The sequence below is a fragment of the Protopterus annectens genome, chromosome 2.part0 (genome assembly GCF_019279795.1).
Source record: "Protopterus annectens isolate FY-2018-M chromosome 2.part0, PAN1.0, whole genome shotgun sequence".
NCBI lineage: Eukaryota > Metazoa > Chordata > Ceratodontiformes > Protopteridae > Protopterus > Protopterus annectens.
The window spans coordinates 927466319-927480356 of record NC_056728.1 but is presented as its reverse complement, the minus strand read 5'-3'; positions in this window follow the sequence as shown (position 1 = coordinate 927480356).

Sequence of the window (14038 nt, the reverse complement as noted above, 5' to 3'; positions counted from 1 at the left end):
TGGGTACAATAGGGACAATTTGGAATGTAATTCTCTGGACCTACGCAAAAAAATGGGAAAAGAGAGTGAAAGTCCTAATTTGGGATCTGTTTTCTAGTCTAGCCAGATATTAGTTATAGAACTCATCTAAGAACATAGAATCAAAAGAGAAAAGGAAGTTTTCCCAAACCGGGGGCTTAGCTTCAGGAAGTACTGTGGTCTTCAGAACAACTGATGCAGTCTATCATGAAGACCCTTTGATTTTTGGCAAGAAAAGCTGTAAGATGGCTCTGACTGGTGACCCTTATACCCAGATATTTTGATGTTAGGTGCAGGGTGTCTGCCAGCCCAGGATTAGGGAGCCTCAGCCATTGTCTATTTCAGAACCCAGAGAATACATTATTTTATTTTTATTTATTTCAGTTTGTTAACCGGGAAAGTCTATTGGGCCAAGGTAGCCCGTTTTCATTGGAGGCCCGAGGAGAAAAGCTCCAGACAGAAAGACAATATACAGTGTATTAGTACAGCATATAAGAAAAAAAGTTTAGCATTCAATATACAGCAAGACAAGATTTTACATATCTCGAAATGTATGAGCCGAGTCAATCACTTATAAGATATTTGCAAAAACAATAAATTTATGTTCATTTAATATAATACATGTATTTAGGCAAAGGAATTTTAAAGAGATGAATTGAAGCTGTGGCAGAGATTTGAGTAGAATAGAATAGGGATAGGTGTCAGGAATCAGGTAGGATGGGTAAAGGAGCACTCCCAGGGGGAGTAGAGTTTTAAAAGATGGTAGGTTTGGAGTGGTTCTAATGTAAGGGGGAAGAGAGTTCCATAATCTGGCAAGGGAGAATGATAGTAGAAGTTGTCCTGGTGCTTGTAAAGGCTTGTAAAGTTCTAAGAGGTTCTGATTTGTGGATCTAAGTGTTTTATGTGACTGGTGAAGTTTTAGGGAAGAGGAGAGTGATGGACAGTTAGAATGTTTAAAAATTAGCTTGTGTGCTGAAGTTAGTTGAATGAAATTTAGGTAGCCTGGGAGTTGCAACCAATTTAGAGCATGTAGGGAGTTGCAATGGTGAGTAGAGGATTTGGATCCTTTGGCAAACTTTGAAATTTTGTTATAGCATGAAGAAAGTTTAGATTTTAGGGATGATTGGAGGTTGGAGAGTAGCGGAGCTCCATACAAAAGGGAGGGTAGGAGGTAGGTGGTAGATAGGAGTTGTCTAGAATACACATAAAGGTAGCGTCTGTGTCAATAAAGCATTCCAAGTTTTTGATGAGTCTTTTTAATATTGGTTTGTAGGTAGATGTCAAATTTTAGCTGGTCATCAATAAGGATGCTCAGAAGTTTTGTATGGGGAACTATTTCAATAGATGTTTTGATTAGGCTAAGTATAGAGAAGGCTGCTTTGTCAACAGCAATATGTCCAGAAGGGGTAAAAATCATTATTTTGGATTTGAAGGCATTTAGGGCTAGATGATTGTCAAGCATCCAGGACTCAGTGGAGAAGAAGGCCTCTTGAGTAAGGTTTATTAGTAAGGGAAGAGTTTTGGCTGAGCAGATGATAGTGGAATCGTCTGCGTATTGCACCAGTTTAGCATTGGGGATCTTTTGGTGGAAATCCTTGATGAAAATGTTAAATAGTAAAGGACCCAAAATAGACCCTTGGGGTACACCTGTTGGGGTGTGAAGGAATTGCAAGTGCAGTAGTTCCATTTTACAGCTTGTTCCCTGGCTGAGAGATAGCTGGAGAACCATTTGATAGACTAGGAGGAGAGATTAAGATTGGAGAGTTTAGAAAGTAGAAGCTCATGAGAGTGTCAAAAGCTTTGGATAAGTCGTGGAGGAGCGTAGAAACTATGCTCCCAGAGTCACAAGCAGAGTTAATGATTTCGAGGAAGGAAAGAAGGGCAGTGGTAATGCTATGTCCTGGTCTAAACCTGTGTTGGGTAGGAGTTGGTTGTCCAGTAGGTAGGGTAATAGTTTGAGGTGAATACATTTTTCGAGTATCTTAGAGATGGGGGTTAGGATAGCAATAGGGCAAAAGTTGAAGATTGAACAGTTTGTACCTCCTTTATGGAGGGGGATGATGAAGGTTTTTTTTCCAGAGGTGTGGTACATAGGACTCCTGAATGGAGTGATTGATTAGGATGCTGATTGGAAGGGCTATGCCATCAGCAGCTAGTTGGAGAAATTTGGATGGAATGTCATCTGGGGCATTAGAGCAAGGTTTTAACTTTTGTAGGAGCTTTTTTATAGTGTGGGTAGGAATGGATTTGAGAGTAAAAGGGGAGGACTTGGGGTTCTTGGATGTTAAGTTTTTGGTATCATTTAAGTTCGGGGGGATGTTAGGGAAAGAAGAGGTGTTTGCCTATGGAGTCAATGAAAATGAGTTGAATTGGGTAGCTAGGTGGAGATCTGGTGTGTCTAGGTCAGGGTAAGGGTTCTCTGTTTTTGCCTGGGGATAATATTGTTGAAATACTATTCCAAAATTTTCTGGGGTTGGTTTTATGATTATTTTGAAGTTTAAGGTAGTAGGATTTGCTGTCAGTGGCTATTTGTTGTTTTACTTGATTTCGCAGTTGCTTGTATTCGGCAAGAGAATTGGGGGTTTTGCATTTTTTATAGTATTTCCAGATTTTATCGCGGTGATGCATAAGTAGTTTTGTGTCTTTAGTTAGCCAGGGAGCTGTTTTGGATCCAAGTCTTTTGGTTCTACTGGGGGCAAAATGGTTAAGTATATCAGTGAAAATTCTATTGAAATGTGAGACTGCGGCATCTAAAGGGAGGGACTTTAGAGGGTTCCAGTCTATTTGTTTTAAGGCATTAGAGAAAATTATTGGGTTGAAGTTTTGCATGTTGCAGGTTGTAAAGTGTCTGTGCTGAAAGAGGAGGGTGGAGAGGGAATGGCGTATGTAGGCAGGGAGATGGTCACTAAGGGAGTCTGCAAGAGTATCACTATCAGAAACTTGGTTTGGGTGGGAGACTAGTATCCAGTCAAGGATGCTACCTGTGGTGCAATCTTTATTTGGTCTAGTAGGGGTTTTGATTAGCTGTGTGAATTGATATAGGTTGATGCTTTGAGAAGGGGTAGATGAGTCAATGGAAGACCAGTTTATGTTGACATCGCCTAGGATTATTGTCTCATTGTTTATGTTGGAGGTGAACCAGGCAAGAATATCTTCCAGTATAGGGATATTGTTACCAGGTGGTGTGTACAGGGAGGCAATGCATAAAGATTTATTATTGTTTACTTTGAGAAGGGTGAGGGTTAGTTCGGCAGTGTCCAAATGAGGGTATGGGCTTAGTATACGGTGTTACTGTTAAGGAGGAGGAGAAGAGGAAGACTACTCCTTCACCTTTCTTTTGAGGTCTGTCATTTCTTATAAGTTTATAGTTGGGGGGCATAATTTCAGTATCTTTTATGTGTGGTTTTAGCCAGGTTTCTGTGATAGAGACAATGTCAGGTTTGTTATGAGAGATCCAGGTGTGAAAGGAAGGTATTTTATTACAAAGGCTCCTGGCATTGTGTGGCAAGGAGAAGAGATGTATGGTGCAAGGGAGAGCTATGTGAATGTGGTTTAGAGGTGGAGTTGTGTGAAGGCCCTGGGTTAGGGTGTATGTCTCCAGAACGGAGGAGGAGTGTGATAAATTTTGAGTAGAGTATGGATAGGTATCTATGTTCTAATGGGTCATAGGTGTAGGTATTGGAACCTAATGAGGCGAGTTTGGTGGGTATGGGAAGTGCTTTACTAGGAGTAAGGAAGAGCTTCCTTTGAAATAGAAACGATTCATTATGTTTGTAGAGGTGGGGTGAGGCTTGGGTTGTAGAGGGAAAGTCTTTTTTAATGTAAATTGCAGTTGTGTGAAAGGGAGGGGAGTGCTGAAGCTGTGGGAGACTAGTAAGGTAGAGTAAGCAAAAGAGGATTAGGCTTAGTAATAATGGTAGTAGAGCATAGGCAGGTATTGTTTGCATGATGGGAGACAGTGTGAGTTGAGTGAGAGGGATGTGTAGGAAGAGAGATGGTTAATAAGTTTGAGAGGAGAGGATTAGAATGGAATATTTGAGGGTGTATTCACAGGGATATAGAAGGGCGGAGGGTGATACAAGTAGTGGGCGGTGGGTTAGTGTAAGACAATAGGTATAGGATAGTGATAGGGTGTAGAGGGAGGGAGGGACTTCGTTTGATGTGAGGGGTTTGTTTGGGAGTGGATAGACAGCTATAAATGTAGATGTACTGGGGGTGGGTGAGAATTGGGGGTGGGATAGGGGAGCGGAGTGAGCCCACAGGGCGAACGGAGCGGGAAGAGCCAAGGAAGGAAGATTTCAAGCCCAGAAGAGAAACAATCTGTGGAGTAGAAAGGTAGGATCAGAGAAGAAAGTATGCAGGAGGGGGGAAAGGCAGTTGTAGTGGTGGGTGATAGGGAGAAGGATAAAGAGATGTAGGGAGATAATGGACTACGAACACCAGGCTACAGCAGTATAGTCAAGGTGATGGAAATAAGTACAGCTAAAGGGGATATTAGAATTGTGTACAGGCTGCCATCTAGTGGACAAATCTCAGTTTGCAGCACTGACAACAGTGAGTGTTCCCATACCCAGATGACCTCCATATCCAGGCTTCCATTCAGGGCACCCAACAACTACAGCTCAATTTCACAGTCTCATTTCTGGAGAAACTGGAGTTTACCATTAATCACCAGAAATCTTGTCTAACAACCTTTGGTGTTCTTTGGTTGCAGACTGGATATCTGGAAGGCAGCTGTGCAACCAAGTCTGTAAACAGACAGTCTCCAAATAGATCTCTAGGTCCATCTCTTTTTGTTATTCCTCCAAAGTCCTTGTCTTCACCTGTGACAGCACACTCCAGCAGAACAGTATCCTTCTCTGGTGCCTTCTTCAAGAGCATTGACTACAGAACCACCTGGTCCTCTGTACACACCTTCACAAAATACTACAGAGTGTGGACACCTTTTCTAGATCAAGGACTTCTTTTTGCCAGATCCATACTCCTGTGATTTGGTATATAGCTCTCCTGTGAATTATCCATCAGCAAATGAATACTGCAGTGATCTAAGGAAGGACACATTACAGATGTGTAAGAACTTACCATAACAGTAGATGACTTACTGATCACCGTTGTAGTATTACATCATTCTCCCCTTGTTGTTTGTACTAATCTCTGTGGACTGATAGGGGAGTAGTTCCTCTCTGATCCTTTTTTAGTTTACCTTTTTTTCATCACTGTGTTTACTCCGGCTTCTTCAGGGTCCTCCTGGCTTTAGGTAGCCTGAGGATCTTGCACTTCTACTTCCACTTATATAACCCTCTGCATATGGGTTTAGGTCATAAACTGGAAGTATGAGTGTATAGAAGGTTTTTGGTTTTGATACAATGGTCAGACGTCCTTGGCAAGATAACCATCAGTATTGGAATACTGCAACAGTGATCAGTAGCACATGTACTGTTATGGTAAGTTCTAACACAGCTCTCCTTTTTCACCTACCAGAAACCAGTTTTGTTTGTAGTACATTGACAAGATACATGTACAGTTTCTTGGTTATTATTTTCAATTCTTTTTGACTGTTAAGTAGCTTATCCCCACATGAGCCCCCAAATTCTGCCAAAACAAATAGGTAAGGAATACAGTATTTTACATTATCAGCCATGCAGTTGGTCTGTAGAGCAGTAGTAGCAAAGATCGAGGGAGAAAGTAAGTTGGCTGAATATGTATTTTCTGATTTCCAAGCCTATCATTCTAGGCTTAAGTTACACTAAGAATTAAAGACAGCTTGCAGGCATTAGGTTGAGTTTGTATAAAAATATAATTTATTACATTATTAAGAAATATTAACTGAATGCAATTAAATGAATAGACATTATTAAAGTGCTTTACACATTAACAAAACCTGTGAGTTCAGTCTACATCAAAAGTTTAGCAATATTGAGTAGTATATGCTGAATAATATTTTTAAGTTCTAACAAAAGGATCCTTTCCTACTCAGAAGTTTGTGGATATAAAACAGACTATGGATTTGGAATTTAGTCCCTGTTTTGATTCTTTTCATCCTTTTGAGTTTGAGTAGTCTTTTAAGGGTGTGTTTTCCTTGAGCACTGGAGAGTCAGTTCAGTGTTCTCTCCATCAGGAATCCAGAAAACTGAAATTATTTCTTGAAAATCCACACTGGTTTCTCCTGGAGTACCAATCCATTCAGTTGGAGGGAGAACCTGGCTGGTTTCCCTTTCAGGTAAATGTTTTCTTCTTCACTATAAACTGGACTCCTTGCCTGTATGGATGACCAGGGCACTGAAAGCAGCAAGGTGAAATATTGCAGTTTGCAGGTCCTTTACAAGGGTTTAGACTATATGACCAGTCTTTGCCATATAACCAAGGCAGGAACATTCTCTGAACTTAGTTGCAATTGTTTATTTCTGTATTGTTAGCTGAGCGGATAAGATGAGCTGATGGATTGCTGAAGATGAATGCTCCCCACTAGTTTATGTCCAAGCATATGCCTTTTCAAAAGGGAGGAAAAGACGGCCTGATCTGTTTTCCTGTGTTTTTGACTGATCACAGTTACAATTGCACACATCTGTTTTTACTGAGTGTTCATTAGTGTCCAAGCTTGGAGGGCAAAGATTTGTTTTCCTGCCCAGGTTATTTCCCTTTCACAAGTTAATATTCTGGGGAAGGGTTAGTGGTTTGTTTACAGAGTTTGATGTTCATAGGTGAATACTAGGCTAACTGCCTTAAGGGCCATTTTAAGCCTACCCAATAACATAAGGTCAGAATCGAGCTTTGTACTTTGTATCTATGAGGTGAAGACCTTAACCATTATGCCAAACCCATCACATAGAAAGAATCAAACACTGTACCCTTGCTTTTAAGAAACATCCCATTAAGATATTAGACCATCAATCCCTGCTCTAACTGCCAAACAAAAAAATATGTTCTTAGCTTAACTGCCCTTGTGGGTCATTTTAAACCCAGCCAATTACCCCATGTGAAAATCAAACTCTGCACCTTGTGTCTGTAAGGTAAACACCTTAACACCATTAACTATTATGCAAACCTTCTCCAAATTTTTCTGCATTTTATTTCTTTTCTTTTCCTGTTGGACCTCTTAAAAGAAAATTAAAAGAAGATACTGAAGGTGACGGTGTCCCTGTATTCTGACAAAAAAAAACCTCACCTTCAGACTCCTTAGACAATACAACAACTTTGATCAGCTTACTATAAATAAAACACCTCATCACATCATAGCAAACCACAGAACCCCTTTCCAAACACCATTCTCTTAGCAGATGTCCACTACATGACCATAAACTGGAAAATTTGTATGTCCTCAAATGTGTATGTCTATAGATTTTTGGACTTCAAAAATGCAAACTTCATGGACCATGTTCATATGCACCACAACCAAGAGAGATAAAATCATGTACTTTGTCATTACCAATATGTGATAGCTCTGCTGAATACAGTCATATTCACCTTAAAGACTGAAGCAACCCCCAATACTTCAGTATTTAGTGACTGTGCAAAGGGTCTTCTTCTTCTTCTTTCGGCTGCTCCCGTTAGGGGTCGCCACAGCAGATCAACTGTTTCAATTTCTTCCTGTCCTCTGCATCTTGCTATGTCATACCAACCACCTGCATGTCCTCTCTCACCACATCCATAAACCTTATCTTAAGCCTTCCTCTTTTCCTGTTACCTGGCAGCTTCATCCTTAGCATCTTTTTCCCAATATACTCCGCATCCCTCCTCAGCACATGTCCAATCCAACATAATCTTGCCTCTCTGGCTTTGTCCCCAAACCATCCAACCTGGGCTGACCCTCAAATATACTTATTCCTAATCCTGTCCATCCTCGCCACACCCATTGCAAATCTTAACATCTTCAACTCTGCCACGTCAAGCTCCGACTCCTGCCTTTTTGTCAATGCCACTGTCTCCAACCCATATAACATAGCTGGTCTCGCTACCCTCTTGTTAGACCTTCCCCTTCACTCTTACTCGTACTCGTCTGTCACAAATCATTCCTGACACTCTTCTCCACCCACTCCATCCTGCCTGTACTCTCTTCTTGATCTCTCTTCCACACTCGCCATTACTCTGAACTGTTGATCCCAAGTATTTAAACTCATCCACCTTCGCCACCTCTACTCCCTGCACCTTCACCATTCCACTGTCCTCCCTCTCATTCACGCACATATATTCTGTCTTAGTCCTGATTACCTTCATTCCTCTTCTCTCTAGAGCATATCTCCACCTCTCCAGGGTCTCCGCCACCTGTTCCTTACTCTCACTACAGATCACAATGTCATCTGCAAGCATCATAGTCGATGGGGACACCTGTCTGATCTCGTCTGTCAACCTGTCCATCACCATTGCAAATAAGAAAGGGCTCAGAGCTGATCCTTGATGTAATCCCACCTCCACCTTAAATGCATCCATCACTCCCACCACAGACCTCACCGCTGTCAGACTACCCTCGTACATATCCTATACCACTCTTGCGTACTTCTCTGACACTCCCAACTTCCTCTTACAATACCACAACTACTCTCTAGGCACCCTGTCATATGCTTTCTCTGAGTCCACAAAGACACAATGCAACTTCTTCTGACCTTTTCTGTACTTCTCCATTAACACTCTCAGAGCAAACATCGCATCTGTAGTGCTCTTTCCTGGCATGAAACCATACTGCTGACCACTAATAATCAGCTCCCTTCTTAACCTAGCTTCCACTACTCTTTCCCATAACTTCATGTTGTGACTGATCAATTTAATCCCTCTGTAGTTACTACAGCTCTGCACATCACCCTTATTCTTAAAAATTGGTACCAAAACACTTTCTCCATTCCTCGGGCATCCCTCTCACTTTCCAAGATTTCATTAAACAATCTAGTTAAAAACTCCACTGCCATTTCACCTAAACACCTCCATGCTTTCACAGGTATGTCATCTGGACCAACAGCCTTTCTATTCTTCATCCTCTTCATAGTTATCCTTACTTCCTCCTTGCCAATCCACTGCACTTCATGATTCACTATCTGCACATCATCCAACCTTCTCTCCCTCTCATTCACCAACCCCTCAAAGTACTCTTTCCATCTGCTCAACACACACTCCTCGCTTGCGAGTACATTTCTCTCATTATCCTTTATCACCCTTACCTGCTGCACATCTTTACTAGCTCGGTCCCTCTGTCTAGCCTTTTCTCCCTCCTTAGTGTCCAACCTTTCATACAACTCTTCATACGCCTTAGCCTTCACCGCCTCTCTCTTTGCTATGCACATCATCTCCTTATACTCTTGTCTACTTTCTTCATCTCTTTGACAATCCCACTTCTTCTTCGCCAACCTCTTTCTCTGTATACTCTCCTGTACTTCTTCATTCCACCACCAGGTTTCCTTGTCCTCCATCCTCTTTCCAGATGTCACACCAAGCACCTTTCTAGCCATCTCTCTTACTAGCTCTGCTGTAGTTACCCAGCTATTCGGTAACTCTTCATTGCCACCCAGTACATGTCTTAACTCTTCTCTGAACTCCACCTCACAATTACCCTTTTTCAATTTCCACCATTTGATCCTTGGTGCTGCCCTCACACTCCTCCTCCACCTGTTGATCACCAGTGTCATCCTACAAACCACCATCCTATGCTGCCTAACTACACTTTCCCCTGCCACCACTTTACAGTCTCCAATCTCCTTCAGACTGGCCCTTCTACGTAAGATATAATCCACCTGTGTGCATCTTCCTCCACTCTTGTATGTCACCCTATGCTCCTCCCTCTTGTTAAAATACGTATTCATCACAGCCATGTCCATCCTTTTCACAAAATCCACTACCATCTGACCTTCTGCATTCCTTTGCTTAACACCATACCTACCCATCACTTCCTGATCCCCTCTGTTCCCTTCACCAACATGCCCACTGAAATCTGCTCCAATCACCAGTCTCTCACCCTTGGGTACTGTCATCACCAGTTCATTCAACTCACTCCAAAATTTTTCTTTCTCATCCATCGCACACCCAACTTGTGGAGCATGTGCACTAACAACATTCATCATTACATCATCAATTTCCAGCTTCATAAGCATCACTTTATTCGACACTCTTTTCACCTCCAAAACACTCTTAGCATACTGTTCCTTCGGGATAACCCCTACGTCATTTCTCCCCCATCCACACCATGATAAAACAATTTGAACCCACCTCTGATACATTTAGCCTTGCTCCCCTTCCATTTGGTCTCTTGCACACACAATATACCAACCTTCCTTTGGTCCATCATATCAGCTAGCTCTCTCCCTATACCAGTCATACTGCCAACATTCAAAGTTCCAACCCTCACTATCACAGTCCTAGCCTTTACCTGCCTTCGGGCATGCCTTCCCCCTCTTCTCCTCCTTCGGCCAACAGTAGCCCAATTTCCACCAGCACCCTGTTGGCCAACAGTACTGGTGGCGGTCATTGTTAACCCGGGCCTCAACCGATCCGGTATGTATATCTGTACTGTTGTCCGCATGTATGATTTGGCAACATTTTATGCCAGATGCCCTTCCTGACGCAACCCTCCCCATTTATCCGGGCTTGGGACCAGCACAAAGAAATGCACTGGCTTGTGCATCCCCTTTGACTATGCAAAGGGTAATTTTACTAAAATGGAGTGTCATCTGACTTGAAAGCTTCCTCCACCTAGATGATCACATTGCTTATGTAGAGTTCTTTACTACCACATTTTATGTACTTGTAAATAGTTGCATAGATGCATCTGTCCTCTGAAAAGTACAATACAACACCAAATTCAAAAATAAATCCCAATGGTGGAACCCTAAAATAAACAGACTATATTTTGTGACCAATTAGTTTTTTTTTATTAATGGATCTTCTTCTCAAGAAGCCAGAACACTTGTGCTAAACTAAGCAAGGAAATCAAGATCCTGATCAAATCAACCAAAGCCAGATATGAGGTAAAAATAGCTCTCAGGTGAAAGATAACCACAAAGCTTTTTTTTAACTATGTTAGAAATCTCAGAAACAATGCCCAGCATTGTACAGAGCTAATAGAAAATGATATTACATACCCTACTTATGCTGTAAAAATGTAGGCAATCTACTAGTGAACAAATTCATCCCTTACTTCACCCCCTCCTTTCCTATCAACCCATTAGTGTTCTTAGATCAAATACCCACATCTCCCCTCCACAAATCTCAGAAAACAAGGTTTCAAGGGACTGTCCAAGTCCATGAACTCTGTCTGTTAGGCCAGATAATATACCAGGCTGTCTACTGGCTAGAATGAAACATTAGTTGTCAGATCCACCACAGAAGCTATTTAAATTAGCCTTAAAACAGGTTTTGTGCCGGATTAGTGGAGGACAGCAGCAGTCATTCCCTTGCAAAAAGGCAGGGCTGCAACAAATCCATGTAATTATAGACCCATAAACCTGAATAGCCTCATCTGCAAGACTATGGAAAGGGTCATCAAGGAACTAATAAATAGTGATATAGGTGACAACAGACTCTTGACTTAGCAGTCCATATTTGTCACCTGCAGGGCCTGCCTACTTAACCTGGTTAACATCTTTGAAAAGTTCATTAAAGAAAAGTATGAGGACATTTCAGTACACACTTCATGTCTGCTCCTTGTGAAGGTGGTCAATAATGTCCTGCACTCAGACATCACAGATAAAATCTCCCAGTTAAGTGTGAACCCCTGTGTAACTCATTGTTTACCAAAATGCCTCATAGGAGGTTATTAGGCTAGTGGCCGTAGAGTCTTTACAAACCTAGCCATGTTTATTCCAAGTATCCCCTTTGTTCTTTTTGGGTAGTTCGCAGAACGAGTTTATGATCAAAGTGGGTCTGTGATCACCACTGGCTACCTCTATCCTTGAGGGACATAGGTGCCACCACATAAATGAATTTGCAGTCTCCCATCCAATTATCTAGGTTGCATTTGAATAGGGTCAGTGAGGAGCTCGTTTTTATGTGAATAGAAAGTCTGTTCCAGAGAAGCGGCATTCTCTGGGAGACGTATCTGTCTCTCTGGCATGATCTGTTAATGTCACAAGTTAGGTTGAGAGCCGTAGAACGAGTGACTCTTGTGACATTTGACTTGTGGATGTACAGCATTTCCATTAGGGCAGGGTCGGAGATTGCTCTATAGGCCAGGCACAAGTCACCTCTCAGCAGTCTATAAAACACAGAATAAAGTGACGGGGCTTTCAGCCTGTCCATTCAGGTTGTGGTTTGGAGTCCCTGTATTTTCCTAGTGAGAAACCTCTGAGGTCTCTCCAGCTGCTGCAGGTGCCTGGTGAGGGACATGCAGAAGGGTGCATTATACTCTGTTAGTGGTCTGATGAGGGTTGAGTACAATGGAGTTATAACATCGCTTGACCTGGATGCTGTGCCATTGCTTATGAGGTATGCTATGTAAAAGGCTTTCCTTACCACTATGGAATCTTGGTCATCAAAGTTCAAGTTGCTGTCAACCTGTGTTCCCAAGTCTTGCAGCACTGACTTGGGGGGGGGGGGGGGGGGTGCTGTCAGTATTGCAATTTGTAGGGAATTCCATTTTGCCCAAGGGAATAATAATACATTTTTTTGCATTTAGTTTTAGACCACGGCTTTGGCATCAACCATTTGTTTGTGTTAGCAATTCTTCTAATATGTTAACGTCCTTGGGGGAACTCACTGATTGCTCCCAATTTGCAGTCATCAGTGAGGCACTTTCGCAGCCCCTGATACCGCTACTTCAGATTCGCAGGCCTCTACTGAGACCCATTCCGAGTCCGGTAAGCCGCAAGATGTTTCTTCGACTATGGAATCTGCTGATGTCCCTACCTTGGATGGGTCTGGAGCCACTGTACAGGCACCGGCTTCTGAGGGTGTATTCAGGCCTACAGATTTGCATTTTAAACCAATGCCATCTTCTTCAGCAAGGCCTAAAACTCGACCCACGCTTAAAAAAACGATGTCCAAACTGCATGGTCAGGCCCATATGCCTAAAAAACAAATGCTTAGAATGGCTGAAGACCTTATCACTTTAATTAGAGGAAGCCAGCCTTCCCCCTCTAAGAGACCTAGAACTGATTTTCCTTCTGATTCTTCTGGTCAGGATTCTGAAATTTCTGTTTCTTCTAATTACCAGGATTTGCCCTTATCTACCTATGAGGATTCTGATGCAGAGGATTCCATTCCCTCTGCTTCCCCTCCAGAAGATTTTTCTTTTGGTGAAACCTTGCACACTCTTAGGGAGCATTTCCACTGGGAAAGCCAGGATTACTCTGACTCCAAAAAGAGGCTTAGGGAATTCTTACTCCTCCCTCAGCACAGGCCTTTAGCTATCCCTCCTGTTCTGGACATTGTAGATGATGCCTTCTTGGAATCTAGCCTGGCCCCAGACACTTTAATTCCATTTCCCAGAAAACCTGACAGGTATTACAGAGTACCTGACTCTCGCAAGTTCCTCTTCAAGAATCCTACTGCGGATCCAGGGACCATTTCCCAAGGACCAAAGGGTATTAAGGCTACTGCTGCTGAAAACCCTACCTCCTCTGATAGAGATTCCAGGGCCTTGGACAGATGGGGTAAGAAGGTATACACTTCTGCTACTTTGGCCATTAGGGCCTTAAATTGCCAGTTTCATATGTTAAAGTATCAGCAGCATATTTTCGGACTACTTAGAAAATGATGTTGATTCCTGACTGTACTGAACATAAAGAAATACAGGATTTAATGTATTCTCCTGAACAAGTTGGTAAACATACTTTACAATGTGGTTTTGACTCTTTAAAAGCATCTTGCAGGGCTGCTGTTACTGGGTCTGTACTTAGAAGGCATGCTTGGCTTAAGGAGCAAAACTTGCCAGATCATGTTAAAGCTAAATTACTGGATGCTTCCTTAAACCAAGACCGCCTGTTTGGCAACAAAGCAGAAGAAGTCCTTAAAAACATGGAGGAAAAAGATAAATCTATGCAAACTGTTAAAGATTTCTTGCAAGAAAGGCCTCCCAGATTTAGTAGGCATTGGCCTTCTA